General features: G+C 36.3%; 1 protein-coding gene across 10 annotated transcripts in view; it reads right to left on the reverse strand.

Annotated features, from left to right (window-relative positions):
- Nucleotides 1-17,289, reverse strand: part of NRIP1 (nuclear receptor interacting protein 1) — a 154,595-nt gene that overhangs the window by 56,841 nt on the left and 80,465 nt on the right. For 4 of the 10 annotated variants that reach the window (XM_069073038.1, XM_069073042.1, XM_069073039.1 and 1 more), the window contains exon 3: nt 6,123-6,188. The exons of the other annotated variants lie outside the window; for them this stretch is intronic. The gene's annotated coding sequence lies outside the window, so the exon portion shown is untranslated. The remainder of the gene's footprint in view (nt 1-6,122; nt 6,189-17,289) is intronic. 10 annotated transcript variants of the gene reach the window in all.

Consider the following 17,289-nt stretch of genomic DNA (forward strand, 5'->3'; position numbering starts at 1 on the left):
TATCCTCTATCTTCAAGCCTTAAGAAATGAATTAAACCGAATTGGGGATCCCATTTGGGTATGATTTTTAATTCAAGTCATCTGATAAAATTTCAAGTAATACAGGATTCTTTTTAACAATATTTAAGATTCTGAAATAAATGAACAGTAAAGAAGGAGTTAATATCTTTAGAATTCAGTTTCCATCATACTTGGGTGACTTTCTCTTTAAATAATTTAAATCCTTTCCATCAACTACAAAGCTGTTTTGAAGCCATTTAGCTTTGTTCTTTACATGTGTTCTAATTAAGAAATGACCTTGTCATCACATACACCAGAAATCCTGGATTATTTCCTACAACACAATTTCAAGGATTCTCCACCTTCCTCTCCCTTTTGAGAGAGAGAGAGAGAGAGAGAGAGAGAGAGAGAGAGAGAGAGAGAGAGAGAGAGAAGAAAACAGGAAAACAGGAAAGACTTGTTCCTCAGTTCCTCACTAAAGAAGTTGTTGTTTGGCTGAATGCTGAAGCAGTTTCACCGCATAATTTTTTTGTTGTTGAATGTCACAGGGCGGGTTACAGTGACCTTGAGCTGCATCAGCAGCACAGCAAGGGTCGAGATGCCTGCAGGCGCCCTTGTACTGGATTTGCAAGACAAAAACCTTCAAACTGGCTGAAGGACATCTTAAATCTCTTCAAAGGTTTTTTCCAAACTAATCTGGGCTGCTCTTAGCAGGATCTGTTCTAGTGTGAGAAGCAAAATTAAAAACAAGGTCTCCAACAGGATGTTGTTTCCTCTTAACCCTTCTTATGCAGAACACAACAAATCAAGAGTATTCTGGAGGGATAATTTAATAAACAATTGAAATACAGTTCAGCATTCTTTCATAACAAATCATGTATGCAAATAATCTTGAAAAATTAAACCACTTCCTAGAACATGTATTAAGAAAAAAAAGCTTAGGGGATGTTTATCTCATTTTTCCTTACCTTCATTTTTAAGATACTACCATGTAAAAATTTCAGACTTTAACATTTGAACAACCTAATGATCCAAGAAGGGGATTAGGGAAAAATTCAGGTAAATATAATACCAAATGATGCTGATTCATATTCCAGAATCACTTAAAAAAAATCATTGTTTTAAGTAGTTAAATTACTCAGTTACTGCTCCAGAAAGGCAAGTGAGGTAGTGGATGGAGTGGACCTCATATTCTGAAAAACTTGGGTTCAAATGCCACCTATTACAAATAACAGCTCTGAGACAATAGGAAGGTCACTTAACTTCACAGTGCCCCCTCCCCCAAGCAAGCAATATAAAGACTAATTTGCAGAGCAGTCATATACCTGGAAATCCCTAAAGAAAGCACAAGTCTATTTTTAAACATTACTATTTTACTTCTAAATAAAGTCAAATCCACAAAAATTCTAAATTATCACTATGCAGAAATTCTTAATTATATATACTGAAATAAAATTATTTTATTTGGGTAAAAATAAGGAACACTACCATGTGTTTGCTACATTCTTTATAAAATGATGAATATGCTAGTAAAAAAAATACCATTCAAGGCATGTAAGTAAAACAAAATAAAGTGACCTAATATCTTTCTAAGGCAGGTGGATTACTTCTTTAAAGCTTTCCTAGCATTCCCCAAGCACAAGCCACATAAATCCTCAGAAAAAAAGATCCTACCAAAAAAAAAACAATTAGTCTGCAAATTCCAGTAGAGGGTGTTCTAATTCTTCACTGGTTATGCATTCATAGTTTAATTTAGGCTTTTAAATGTGCTTTTAGTAGTTATATGTAGGGAAAGATTATTTAATATTTGATAGTTACACTTACACTAATGAAATATCACACTTATACTCTCAACAAAACATGCATTAAAATTCAGTTAACTGTTATTCTAATTGTTTCTTATTAAAATGTAGCAAAAAGGGAACACATATTTTTATACATTTTTGAATGCTATCATTCAGTGAGAATTATAACTGTTCATCTAGGAAATATTAGATGTAATTTAGTGACAGTAAGAGTCAAATTTTTATTGTTCAAATTATTCAACAACACAATACTAAAAGTTTTTTACTCTTATAACCATATAGTATCTGTAAATGAATGAGAATGTTGCTTTATAACTTCTTTATTTCCTTAACTGATGAAGTATTTGTAGCCCTGATCTGACTATCAAATGACTAATGCCAAAGCACATACATAAAAAGGTTTTCATATTTTCTCAGATATACCTAATGAGCCAGAGTTTGCCTCCTCACACCTCTTCATATTAAGGACTATAAAATAGAACAACTTTATGGTACAAAACAAAATGATGATGAAGGTAACATTTTTTAACAGATACTTCACTTAAATTTGAAATTATGAATGCTTTTATTGTGCTTACAGCAACATGTGGAAGACCTAAATTGTCATAATTTATGGAAACATCTGCAAAAATTAAACCAGAATATAGTCAACTTCTATGGAAGGTGTTTTTTAAAAGAAGTAAATGGAATATGCAAATCCTACCATAAAATGTTGCCTCTTCAAAATCAAGCTTGACTATTAACTAAGGTTGTGGTTAAAGTAAATGTGATTATTCCCCAAAATACTCCATTTGAGTATATACAATGCTTCTGGTTTAAACAATTCAAGAGTACAGTTGTTTAGAAGTAAGCATCTGATCAACATTAAATCAAAAACAGCTATTTACTGAGCACTTATTTACTTGTCTACTGCAAAGCATAGTCATTTAAATAAGCACTTCCAAAATCATAGCAATGTACTTTTTAAACAGTTCTCAAAATTACAACCCTCCCTGAGATTTCATAATAGAAGAAGAGTTTAAAATCTAATACATGTATTTGATATTATCAAGCCAATGCTGCGAACTGAAAATCTTTCACCATATTGAGATAAACACTATGTATTCCCATAGCACTGAGGGAAGACCCAGGGCACATGTAATTTGAGGAGTGTAGTCAGGTCTGCTAGAGACTGATTGTCCTGCTTAAACTTCTGAAAGAATTTAGCAGAAGATCAGCCAAAGTAAGGGGGTAGGGAATGAGAAAGAACAGCAATACCAGGGTCAAGTGACTATCTGCCAAAGAGCAGACTGTACTTTCAAGCAGGAACGCCAATATCAGGATCAGACTGAGAGGAAAGGAGGTCAAAGGAGAGAGTTAGTAAGAGAAAGGAAGATTCTCCCCTCTCACCTATGTCCCCTCTCCCCCCCCCAAAAAAAAAAGATGAGGATAAACTTTATATTGTACCAAATTTAGGAAAACAATCACACCATTCAACTCCATGGAGGAAGGGGGTATTTGTCAAAAGAGGTAAGTATCGAAAGGTTCGTATGTCATTAAAAGGGCTGGCAGATTAAAGCCAGAATTACTGACAGGGCACAAGTAGGAATGACCTTATTGAGTATCCACAAATAAAAACCAACCAGGCAGAACGACTTCTCCTTGAGTAAGCATCCCCATCTAAAAGCTGCCAAGCCAACATCAGTTACAAGTTTCAGCCTGTTCTGTAATATCTAGACATCAATAAAAAGGTAATGCTAGCAGCTTTGCAGACACTATTTTTTAAAAAATAAAACTTACTCCTTTACAAACACAAAGCTTTTAAAGAAAATATACTTTCCATAATAAGGCAGTTAAATAGAAGACAAATACTATTGGAGTAAAGTGTCTTGAAGGGCATCTCTCCCTACTCTTCCTTCCCCAAAATGTCATCTGGTTGAGCAAAGACAAAGAATACTATGCTATATAACCATTGGTATGACTAAGCATAAAATTCATTTTTTATGAATTTTAGGCATTTATACCTATGACTTCAAAACAATTTATATTCACTATCCTCTGCTGAGATAGTTCTGGGTGAAGGATGCCTTAAAAAAGATTTTAAGTATCTAGCCATACAGAAACATTTTAAGCAACCAACTAGTTTGTCAGTTTTTAAAAGTTTACATTTTTTAAAAAATCCACAAAATTAGCTGTTTTGTGGCAAATGACAATCAAAATGTAGTTCATCATAAAAAATGCTAAAAAGTTGACTTTTTAGATCTATCTCTATCTGGCTTGGCAATCTAACACTACTGGTGGGAAGATTTTTCAGGGGCACTGCAGGCCCACCAGGGCTCTAGGCAAAACTGCAAAGGTGAAGTCTGTCTGTCCTAGGAACCTCTGTGTCATAGGACCCTTAGTCTGCCCTCTGGTTGTACAAACTACACAATCTAGGTCTTCCTTCAGCACAAACTATGCAGTCTAGGCCTTCCTTCAAAGTGCTCAACTTCCAAAATTTCTTGCCCTTTTATCCCTGAAATTCCCTCATCAAAATTTTCATTTCCCAAAGCAATTTTCCTAAATTATTACTGATTAAAGGTATTCAGAGTGAGATGAGAATAATGAATCTACTATAAAATACACTGCACATAGCATGTAGAGGAAAAGCGTTTTGCTCTAATTTGCACAAGGACCAATAACTTTACTTGAGGTTATTTCAAACTGTAAGTAGAGGAGGTCGAGCCAAGAGAGCAGACTGATAGGAAGGACAGCAGTGAGCTCCTCTGCACAAACTCCTAACAGGTCCTGATGAGGAAACTGAGAAAAAAAATCACAGTGAATTCTTTCTCCAACCCGCTAGGCACAGAGTTAAGAGCGGGATCGGGAGCATGCTGGGAGAGGTTATACAGCAGGACGAGAGGAGGTCTCAGGATCACACTCAAGATCCACGACAGTTGGGGGGCACTGTAACAAAGACAAGTACCACCTGGCAGACTCTTCCAGGGTCACAGATACAGAGTCGAGTGAGAAGGGGGGCATGGCAAATAGGGAAACCCTGGTGATATAGCTAAAGAGACAGAAGTTCTTATTCAACAGCACCAGCAGCAGCAATATGATTTAGACTTTAGGAGCTAGGCAGGGCCTCACTTCCAACACTTAACCCAGCCTACAGAATAATCAGGGTAGTGGGAATCCCAGATCAAAGGTGAGACCAACTCTGCCACTCTGAGCCAACAGAATTTTCCAGCTGGTTGATAAGGATGGATGGAGTGCAGCAGCAGTCTACACTTGCTCAGACCCAAACTTAGGTCAAGAACTTACAGAGCTCAGTGAAGGGGGGCAGCAATCAGACTTTGTCCTGGATCAAACCACTTTTGGGGCACTGAAAGCTTGCACTTCCCACCAGCCTCTATTCAATATCCGAAAAAAGCAGCAACAGGTCAAGTTCAGACCTTCCCTCCAAAAGTGCCTCAGAACCCAGATCTAACATTAAGTCCAAAGTAAGGAAGTAGGTTAGAAGAAAGAGCAAATAAAAAAGAACCCCACCATTATGGTCCCAGGGAAATCAAGACAAATGAAGAAATCAAGGACTTTAAAATATCTCCAAGCACTGCCTCAGAGAAAAACACAAAATGCAGCCTGGTCTGTGTTAAACACAAGCTCAACTAAAATTCCAAGAAGGGATGAAGCAAGAGTTAAAAAAAAAATGAAATGAAAACACTTGAGGAAAAACCTGAGGGAAAAATCTCAAGAATTGGGAAGAGCATAAACAGGTAGGCATATGAAGTACAAAACCTTGACCAAGCAACAAATTCCTTAAAATTTTAAGGGACCAAAGGGAAGCCAATATAATATAATGTAATGTAATGAACATAAAATAATATATACAGTTATCAAGTGATTATCTCTCTGGAAAATCCACATAAATGTTTTTTGGCTCTCCCTTTGTAACAAATAAGTTTGAATTTTTCCTTTTTCTTTTATGGTGTGTTTAGAGTATTAAAAGATGAAATATACCAGCAAGATATAATACCATAGATATGTTTTATGCATTTCTGAGTTTCTAAACTGCTCTGTTGTCTGCTGGCCTTCACGTGTCATCTGTGGCTTTTGCAAAACTCCCCTCCCCCCATCCCATTTAAATTCTTATACTAACCTGCAATATATCAAAACCATAACTGGGAAAGTTGTGGTGTAGAGGGAATAACCAAAACATACTACTTAATAGGATATGATGTAACATAAGAAAAAAAATTAAAACAAAAGAGATTTAAGAGAAAGGACTGGATAAAAAGAGAACACACAGAAAATAGGATGGTTAGCAATCATAACTGAATGGGAAAGGGACAAACTCACCCACAAACGAAAGCAGAATGAATTAGAAACTAAAATCCAACAACATGCTGTTCACAAGAAAGACACCTGAAACAAGAGAGACACGCGGAGTTAAAACAACGGGTTGGAGCAGAATGTGTTATGATCCAGAGAAGGAAAAAAACAGACCTAATTAAAAGGGATAAGCAGTAAAACTACATCTTGTGAAATGAAACCACAGGCAAGTGATATCAATACTAAACAGGCACCAAATGGCAGAGGATTCACATTCTTAAAGGAAAAGTTAAATCAATTACAGGAAGAAATAGAGTCAAACTATACTACTGAAGGATCTAAAGTTTCCCCTCTCAGAGCTAGAGAAATCCAAATAAGAAAGACATTAAGGAGATGAATAGAATCTTGGAAAATTTAGATACCATAGCCCTTTGGAGAAAACTGAATGAGAAAGAAGTTTCCCAATAGCATATGCCCCCTAAACAAAACCTGACCTTGGTGGGGCATTGGAGCCAAGATGGTGGAGTAGAAGCAGGATCTCCCCAAGGCTCCTGCTTCCACCTTCCCCAATTCATGTAAAAGGGGACTCTAAACAAACTTTGGAGCTGCAGAACCCACAGAGAAGCTAACCTCTCACTGAGGAAAGCCCTGCAGGCCAGCAGGAATCGGCCAGCATGGCACTCTGGGAGCCCAGCCCCACACAAAGGCTTTAGCCCCAGGGCGGGCCTGACCAGCTGCTGGCTGGAGGGACTCCAGATCAGCAGCAGCTGTGGCCATTTCCAGAATTATCAACACATAGATGCTGAAGAAAAAGTGAGAGGTCAGTACAGTCTGGACTTTGGGACCCAGTAAGTGGGAGTGCGTGGCTTTTGCCCCTGGGGCGAGAAGCTGCTGAGACACTGGCACAGCCAGCCAGCGCCATGTGGCAGCTTCAGCTCCTGGCCTGCAGAGTGTAGGGGGACCAAGCACCAGTCTGAGGGGTAATCAGTCTTGCTTTAACCTTCTTAGATCTGGATTGCAGTCTTGGGTGGAGGTCCTGGGGTGTGTGCCCAGCTTGCCAGAGTGTGTGGAGGCCTCAGAGAGGGCACCCATCTAATACCTTCAGCAGCTGAGAAAACCCCAGCATTTGGGACGAAAGCTCCCCTGTCTGGTGGCAGAGTCCTACTGTGGCAAAAAGCCCAGGGATCAAGTGACTGAGGGGCGACATGACCAGGCAAAGGAAACAAAGCAGACAGAAGATTCCAATATGACACTAAAAAGCCTGGAAATAAGAGAGCCTTTCTTAAAATAAACAGAATCTATATAAAACCAAGAGAAAGCATTAATGGCAATAAACTTGAAGCCTTCCCAATAAGATTAGGGGTAAAGCAAGGATGCCCAATGTCACCACTATTATTCAATATTGTATTAGAAAAGTGAGCTATCGTAACAAGACAAGGAAAAAAAACTGAAAGAATAAAAATAGGCAATGAAGAAACAAAACTATCACTTTTTGTAGATGATATATAGTATACTTAGAAAACACTAGGTAATCAATTAAAAAACTAGCTGAAATAATTAACAACTTTAGAAAAGTTGTAGGATATAAAAAAATAAACCCACACATATCATCAGCATTTCTTATACTACCAACAATATCCAGCAGGAGACAGAAAGGAATTCCATAAGATCACTACAAACAATATAAAATACTTAGGAGTTTACCTGACAAGACAAACACAGGAGCTCTCTGAACACAATTACAAAATGTTTTTTCACACAGTTAAAGACAAATCTAAACAAATGGGGAAATATTAATTGCTCATGGGTAAACCAAGTCAATATAATAAAAATAACAATTCTACTTAAGTTAATTTATATATTCAGTGCTATACAAATCAAACTACCAAAGAATATGGACAGGAAGAAGAAATTAAAAGCTATTAAATAGTAGCATGAAAAAGTGCTATAAATCCCTACTGATTAGAAAAATTAAAATCAAAAAACCCTGAGATATTGCCTCACACCTATCAGGCTGGTTAACATGACAAAAAAAAATGACAAATGATCAAGAGGATGTGACAAATTGGGATACTAATATACTGTTGGTAGAATTGTGACCTAGTCTAACCATTCTGAAACTATGCCCAAAGGGCTATAAAACTGATCATACACTTTGACCCAGCACTACTAGATCTGTATCCCAAAGAGATCAAACAAAAGGAAAAAGAACCTATTTGGACAAAAAAAAAAAAAAAAAATATATATATATTTGTAGCAGATTTTTTTTTTGTGGTGGCAAAGAATTGCAGATCAAGGGGATACCAATCAACTGGGGAACGGCCAAACAAGTTGTAGTATATGATTGTGATAGAATACAATTGTGCTATAAGGCAGGGAGGCTTCAAGTAGATAGAATTCTGGACCTGAAGTCAGGAAGACTCATCTTCCTGAGTTTAAATATCTGGCCTCAGATAGTTACTAGCTGTGTGACCCTGGGCAAGTCACTCACCCGTTTGCCCTGTTTGCCTCGGATCTTCATCTGTAAAAAGATCTGGAGAAGGAAATGGCAAACCAGCATCTTTGCCAAGAAAACCCAAATAGAGTCACAAAGAGTTAAACACGACTCAAACAACTGAATAAAAACACTATTGTATTATAAGAAATGACAAGCAATATGGTTTCAGAAAAACCTGGGAAGAGTGATATGAACTGATACAAAGTGAAATGCACAAAACCAGGAGAACAGCATATATAGTAATAGCAATATTGTAAAGATGTTCAACTCTGAAAGTCTTTGCTTAATCTGATCAAGACAATGATCCAAGGCAGTTCCAAATGACCCGTGGTGAAAAATGCTATCTACCTCCAGAGAAAGAACTGATGAATTTTAAATACAGATTTAGGCATATTTTTTATACGGTGTTTTGTTTTTTTTGTCTCTCTTCTTTTGCAGCACAACTAATAGGAAAATATTTTGCATGACTTCAGACACAAAAGCAATATCAAATTATTTGCCTTCTCAAGGAGAAGGTAGGGGTAGAAGCAAGAGAATTTGGAAAGCATCATTTTAAAAGATGAATGTTAAAAATATTTTACACATAAGTAGGAAATATTTTTATTAATATTTTATTTGCCCCATTGCATGTAAAAACTATTTTTACTCATTTAAAAAATCATTAAAAAAATTCCAAATTAGAGAATTTCTCCCTGAGATAATAACCAATTTGATATAGTTTAGACATATGCAATTATGCAAAACATAGTTATATTTTTAACATACTTTTATTTTTAACATTATTAGTAATATTGTAAAAGAAAACACAGGAAAAAATACATTACAAAAAGAAATAAAGTGAAAAAAAATTATGCTTTATTTTGCACTCATCAGTTCTTTCTCTGGAGAGGGACAACATTTTTCATCATTAGTCCTTTGGAATTGTCTCTGATAATTGTATTGCTGGGAAAAACTAAGTCATTCACTAATGATCACTGTATGATATTGTTATTGTGTACAATGTTCTACTGGTTCTGCTCACTTCACTCTGCATCAGTTCATGCAAGTCTTTTCAGGTTACATGTGAAGTATTTAAGAAAATAAAAACATATTAAAAAATAAAAACAAAGGGGGCGGCTATGTGGCATAGTGAATAGAGGACCATCCCTGGAGTCAGGAGGTCCTGAGTTCAAATTTGATCTCTAACACTTAATAGCCGTGTGACCTTAGGCAAGTCACTTAACCCCAATTGCCCTGCCCTCTCCCCTCCAAAAAGCAAACAAAGCCAAAAGATGGAAAAACTTAGAGAGTGTAAAGGTATATCATCACAAAATAACTGGAAAAGAGAAAAAAAATTTTCTTTTCTTTGAAATAATATTTTTCCCCAGTTACATGTAAAAACAATTTTTAACATTTTTTAAAGTTTTGAGTTCTAATTCTATCCCTCCTTCACTCCCCTCCCCTTCCCTAAAATATTAAGTAATCTGATATAGCTTATAACCATGCAACCATGTAAAACATTAACATATTAGTCATCTTATGCAAGGACACTCAAAAAAGAAAGAATGAAAGTGAAAAATAGTTTGCTTATTTTCTCCCCTCTTAGCCAAAGCCCAGAACTTTCAGGTCAAAGAAAAAATACTGTAAATATCCAGAAAAAAAGAATTTAAGAATCTAGGAGTCACAGTCAAGATTATACAGTAACCATCCTATAAAGGATGCAGAGAACTTGGAATATGATATTCCAGAAGGCAAAGGATATGAGCTTACAGCCAAGTATGATATAACCAGCAAAACTGAGTACAATGCTACAGGGGAAAAAATAGTCCTTTAATGAAAGAGTAATCCTGATGAAAACACTAGATCTGTGGAGAAACTGTGAATTATAAACACAGTAGTGAAGAGGAACATAAAAAGGTCAACATGAATGGACAACCATAAAAGACTAAACAAGGATAAAATGCCTATATTTAGGTAAGGTGAGATGATACATGTATCCCTTCTGATCTCTACCATCACCTGAACTCACCAAGGGAGGCTAGGGACTTAATGTTCAGTCATGTCTGACTCTTCATGACCCTACTTGGGGTCTTCTTAGCAAAGATATGGGGAGGCAGAACTCGAACTCAGGTTTTCCTGACTCCAAGCCCAGGTCTCTATTCAATGAGTCACCTAGTTGTCTCATAAGGACTCAAAGGGAGACTAAGCCTGGGAGAGGTACTGATTCTGTCTTGTTTATCTGCTTGTCAGGGAGAGGTACTGTTTTGTCTTGATTATCTCAAGAATGCAAAGACTGGAAAAGAGGAATACACTGAGGGAAAAAGAACAGGAAGGTTTGAGAAAATTATATTTCACACAATGCATATACACAAATGCACAACTATACAAACAAGGAAGAGGAGAGTAAAGGGAATGGCTGCCACTTTAACCTCATTTTCATCTGAATACCAGTTCAAATTCTTTCTTCTACAGAAGGAAGTATATGTATGCACATAGAGTCAACAAAGAAATACAATTCACTTTCAATGAAATAGGAGGGGAAAAGGAAAAGGGGGAAATGAGAATTAGAAGATGGACTAAAGTATGAAATAGTTCTCAGAAAAACATTCCAAGGATGTACAAAAAGATTTATAGATCTTTTTGAGGGGGCAAAGGATGGGCATTTGAGAGAATGACGATAAATTGGGGGAGATGAACAAATTATGGTATATAAATGTGATGAAATAGTATAATGTTGAACTCTATTCAGAATAATGACTAACCAGGATTATGGAGTAGTAATGATAAAACATGCTGCCTTCCTACTAAGAAGTCAAGATCTCAGACAGCAGAATGAGAAAAAATATTTATTAGGACACGGGCAATTTGGAAATTTCTTTTGACTGACTCTACGTGTGTAATGAGTTTTGTTTTTCTTGCATTCTCAATCAGAGTTGAGGAGGAATGGGCTGGGAAGGTGAAGATGATGAATCATGGTTGATGAAAACAAAATATATTTCTTAAAGGAAAAAAAATGGAAACCTGGAAACTGATCAACACAAGACCAATCACAATCCCTGGCAGATTCACAATGAAACATGATGCCCCCCTCTTGACAGGGAAATGATGGACTCTGAGTGAAGATCTGACACACACACACACACACACACACACACACAAGCAGTGAGTGAGATATTTGACTATACATGTTTGTAAAAGGGATTTTGCTTTTGTTTTCTCAATGTTGGGGGTGGAGTATGGAAAGTGGGAAGGAGATAAGGCTGATCTTTGAAAATAAATGAAATATAATTTTTAATAATATAGTTTTAAATCCTTAACTCTGCACCATTCTAAAAGACTAGTTTTATTATTCATTCACTGTGTCCTCAGACACTTGAAAACAAAGACAATTTAAGTTGCTCAAAAAAATTCATTAACTTAAAATATCCTATCCTAGTAAACTGTAAGGTCCTTGAGGGCAGAAGCTGTCATCTTCCACCATTTATCTCCATGGTGCCTTGCATATCATGGATATATAATAAACTTTGTTCTACTGATTTACTCGACAAGTATCTGAGTGCCTATAAAAATAGCCTAGACTTCAAGTGTGGCCATGTCATTCTGCTGCTGAAAAAACTCCCTTGCCTCTCTCTAGTTAGCTGATAAACAAGCACTTATTAATTGCTTACTAAATGCCAGCACCAGCCAGCACCATGCTAAGCACTGGGGATACCAAAAAAAAAGTCAAAACAAAGGGGCTCACATTCTAATGGGGAAAATTACCTGCAAACCATATACAATCAACACACACACACACACACACACACGCAGAGGCTAAATTAGAGCTAGTTAACTAAGGGAAGACACTAGTATTTAGAGATTTCAGGAAAGGCTTCTGGCATAAAATGGGATTTTAAAGTCCCACTGTATGCAGAAAAGCTAGAAGGCAGAGATGAGAAGCAACAGTATTCCAGGCAGGGGAATAGTCACTGAAAACTCAGGAGTCTGGAGATGGAACAAGGAAGAGACTGTCAACTGACTGAAGAGTACATGGTGGGATGAAAAAGTCTAAGACCGGAAATGCAGGAAGGCGCCAGGTTGTGAAGGGCTTTAACAGGCAAACAAGATTTTCTATTTGATAAGGAGGTAACCTAAAAGCCACTTAAGTCTACTGAACAGGGGAGAAGACCAATTTGAGAAATGAGTGGAGGATGGACTAAAGAGAGAGACATTCAGGGCAAGGGGCCCCATCAGCAACATTTTATTGTAACATTCTTGCCATGAGGTAACAAGGTCCTTGTGCCAGGGTGGTAACAGTGACAGAGGAGAGAAGGAGGTATATACAAAAATAGAAACGATAGGACTTAGCAACTGAATGACCATGGATAACACCTATATTGGGAACCTGAGTCATTGGGAGGATAGTGGTACCTTCAACATGAATAAAGAAGTTAGGCAGAGGAGAGGATTTAGGGAGGAAAGATATGGACATGTTGAGTTTAATACATCTAGTTCTAGATATCCAACAGCAATCGGAAATCCAAGACTGGAGGTAAAACACAAAATAAGGCAGGAACCAAACCCAGGTCCTCTGACTTCAGGGTCAGTGCTTTTTCTACCACATGATGTTCACCTAGTTTCACCTAATATGTTACTGCCTGTAACACCAATTCTTAACCTTGAGTCCAGTAATTTTTCCCACATTTTTATAACTATATTTCAATATAACTGGTTTCCTTTATAATCCTATGCATTTAAAAACATTATTTTGATAATCCTTTAGTTTACACCAGACTGACAAAGAGGTTCATGACACAAAAACAAAGTTAAGAACTCTTGTCCTAAAAGAGGTCTTTCCTGTTCCCCCTAGTGGTTAATGTTCTCCTTCTCCTCCATATGTGTGTGTGTGTGTGTGTACACACATTTCATGTATATACTCATTTTTTACACGTTATATACCCTATACAGAATGCAAACTAACCATTTTTATTTTTGGCTTTTGCATATGAGTTCAGAAAAGGCAAAGATGACTTATTTTCTGGTATGACCTAGACAAGAAGTGTGAGGGAGGAAAAGAGCACAAATAGACAAGTTTGGCTCCTATAAATGTACGTCACAGAATCAGGAATCACCGAGTTGGGAAATATCGTGGAGGCCATCTAGTCCAGCTTTTACTTGAACAAGTAAGCCATATAAAACATGCCAGACAAGCGGTCACCTAGGACACCTTTGCTTAAAAACCTGAGACCATTCCAACTTTAGGTAGCTCTATGTTTGTGAGAGACATTGGTTTAAAAGTGCTATAACTTTTAAAAAGTCTTTGGCTAAAATTGTTGCATTGAGTTTACTGGGACCAGAAATGGTTTATTACAAGCCCCCTTAAAAGAACAAGGAAAAAAAATGATTGGGCACTTTTTCAAATGACTTTACCGTAAAGCAATAATCTTTCACCCTGTAGGCTTCTGTTTATTAAAAAGGGGAAAAAATGACTTCTTAAAACTACTCTAAAATATTTATAAATTAAAATAATTTCATTTTTTTTAAACTGATGAACTGATGATAGCTTGATTTTATAATGGATAGTTTTCAAAACAGTGTTTTTATAAAACTTAAGGTCTAATACATTTGACCTTAATAGTATTTTTTCCCCCACAGTACTTTATGTCTATTCATATCAGTCAGAATAAAAATGAAATTTGTTCAAATAAAGTTGATATGTTAGTTAAATATATTAAAAACCTATTACCACGGAGTATGTCATCTACCTGTTATATTTCAATGATTATCATCAGATGGATTTCTATTATTTAACTGTTTTTAAAATTACTTATTTCAGATAGAAACTGAAATCTGTAAGGCATCCATGACAAGTGATAGCAAGTACTGTCTTTTTTTAAGCTGACTTGACATACGCCAGTGGTTTACTACTGCGAATCTTTGCTGTTGTTGAGTTGTTTTTCAGTCATGTTTAACTCTTCATGATCCCATTTGGGGTTTTCTTGGCAGGGATACTGGGGTGGTTGGCCAGTTTTTTCTCAAATTTATTTTACAGATGAGGAAATGGAGGCAAACTGGGTTAAATGACTTGCCCAGGGTCACACAAGGCACTGTCTGAGGCCAGATTTGAACTCATGAAAAGTATCCCTAACTCCAGACCCAGTACTCTATCCACTGTGCCACTAGCTGCCCCGCTAAGAATACAGAAGTTTCTCTTTCAATGATCAATATGCATAAACTGATTATGTAACAAAAATATTCTTTAGTAAGGAAACCACTGCTTTAAAGTTAATATTCCAAATCCAACCTGTGTCCATTTCATTACTCCCTGTTCAACATATTCAGTGCTTTTCTCAATCAAACCACTTAATAAATCTAAACTCAATGGGAACTTGATAGGACATGAAAAGAGAGTAGCGAGAACATATACTGCGCTGAGAGGTACAAAAAGGATTTTCTGTATTGTCACACTGCATTTTTGTGAGACGAAGAACTACAGGAAATGCAGATCTTGCCAAAGAAGAAAATAACAATCTTTGTAACATTTTACACATCATATGCTCTGTTACATTTGCTTCATCTGTTTCTGTCTGTTCCATTTCCCTTTACTATTCTCAATATTTCAGGATTTAAAGAATAGTAGCAGGCACTAAAATGTGATGACAAGAAAACTACAATAAGTGTTATTGACTTACACTGTAATTATTTAGGATATGGGGTAATACGGTTAAGATATGAACTGTAATTTATCTCTGACCTTTCTCTGAAGAGAAAGACAAAGGAGAAACGTTTTGGCAAGATTTAAACAACTTAAAAGAAAAAATATTTAAACTATTTTAAGATCATTACACACAAATACAAAATTGTTTTGTTACTAAAACAGGACACTTACAGACCTCTGTCAGCTGAAACATTATTGGTCGAATTCCAATTATAATATGCTCCTAAAGTTAGTATATCTACGATTATTATGAAGAAAGTGTCTGTAAACTACAAAGTACTATACAAATGAGTTAAATTATCAGTATTATTTTTAAAATGATATCTCAACTTTATGTTTTTCACTGGCTACTTTTGTCAGAGTGTTTTTCAGTTACTGATTCTTTATGACTCCATTTGGAATTTTCTTGGCAAAGATTCTGGGGTGATTTGCCATTTTCTTCTCCAGACCATTTTCCAGATTTGAGGAAACCGAGGCAAATGGTATTAAGTTATTTGCCAGCGTTACACAGCTAGTAAGCGTCCCAAGCTAGATTTGAACTCAGAAAGATGAGTCTTCCTGACTCCAGGTGGGGCACTCTATCCACTGTGCCACCTGGTGACCCAAAGTGTTAGACTATTTTTTTCCCTAAAAGGAAACAAAAATATCTCCTGGGCCTGACTGTTCAGTGCTCAAACCAATATTCCCTTGGAACTGGAAGATGCTTTCTGGTCACCCAAGAGCTGAAGTCTTGGGAATACAAAGCCAAAATAATTCCTGTCTTCAACTTTCCATTGGGGGAAGGTGGTTTAAGGGAGAGAAGATCATGAACACAGATAAGTAAATTCAAAATATATGCAAAATAAATACAAGGGAGAAGTGAAAGAGAAGAGAATCAGGAAAGGCCTCCACAAGGACCTCTTAAAAGCACCTGAGCTGAGTTTTAACGAGAATTAGGAGTTCCAAAAAGCAGGAGTAAAGAAGGGCACTTCAGGCATATGGGAGAAGCAACACAAAGGCACAGAGATAAGAGATGGAAGTGAACATATGTGCCATTTTGGGCGGATCATAGAGTATAATGTGTACTGAGAAGTAATTGTATAATAGGCTAGGAAAGGCAATTTGGAGCCAAATTATGAAGGGTCTTAAATACCAACCAGAAATCCGTTTTTCATCCTTGAGGCAATAAGGAGCCACTCAAGCTTCTGGAGCAAAAGAATGATGGGTTCAGTCCTATGATTTTAAAATATTACTTTGGCAGCTAAGTGAATGACATATTATAGGGGAAGGAGGTGGAAATAGGGAGAGTAATTATTAAACCACAGTCTAGTTCAGAGGTGATGAGTAATTGGATTGGTTAATTAGTTGTTCATTTTATTAAAACAAAAATCTAATATTATAAATGCCAGTGTCCAGTTCAGAGACAGGAACTGGACCTCTGTTTTCACTAATATAGAGAACTCTCTCTACCAAAGCATATGGACATCTTCTCTGCAATTGATAGTATTAAAGTAGTACCTAGAATACTGAGAGATTAAGTAACTTGCCCACAGTCAGAAAGTCGATATGTATCATAGATTGGAATGAACCCCAGGTCCTCGTATTGCCTATAACCAAAATGTTCATATTGATGTTTATTTGTTACTTTCCATTAACCAAAATAAAAACATAGAGGAAAGACTTTGTCATCAAAAAAATAAAAAAGAGATAATATATCTAATCATGAATTAATAATTCTCTACCAAAAACTGCATGTTAGAAGACTACATATAACCAAAATGTTCATATTGATGTTTATTACTTTTCGTTAACTAAAATAAAAATATAGGGGAAAGACACTGTCATCCAAAAAATAAAGAGAGAACATATCTAATCACAAATTAATAATTCTCTATCAAAAACTGCATGTTAGAAGACTATATGGCAGCTATACAAGTACAAAGCAATTATGATTCATTTTTAAAGGTGCTTTTAAGTTTTCATAAAAAGTCTTAAAAGCTCTTATTTGTGAACTCCACCCCTCTTCAAATAGAATCTTATAT

The sequence above is a fragment of the Petaurus breviceps genome, unplaced genomic scaffold, assembly GCF_028583685.1.
Source record: "Petaurus breviceps papuanus isolate PSGF00001 unplaced genomic scaffold, PetGlider_PUasm1.0 90849, whole genome shotgun sequence".
In the NCBI taxonomy this organism is placed as follows: Eukaryota; Metazoa; Chordata; class Mammalia; order Diprotodontia; family Petauridae; genus Petaurus; species Petaurus breviceps.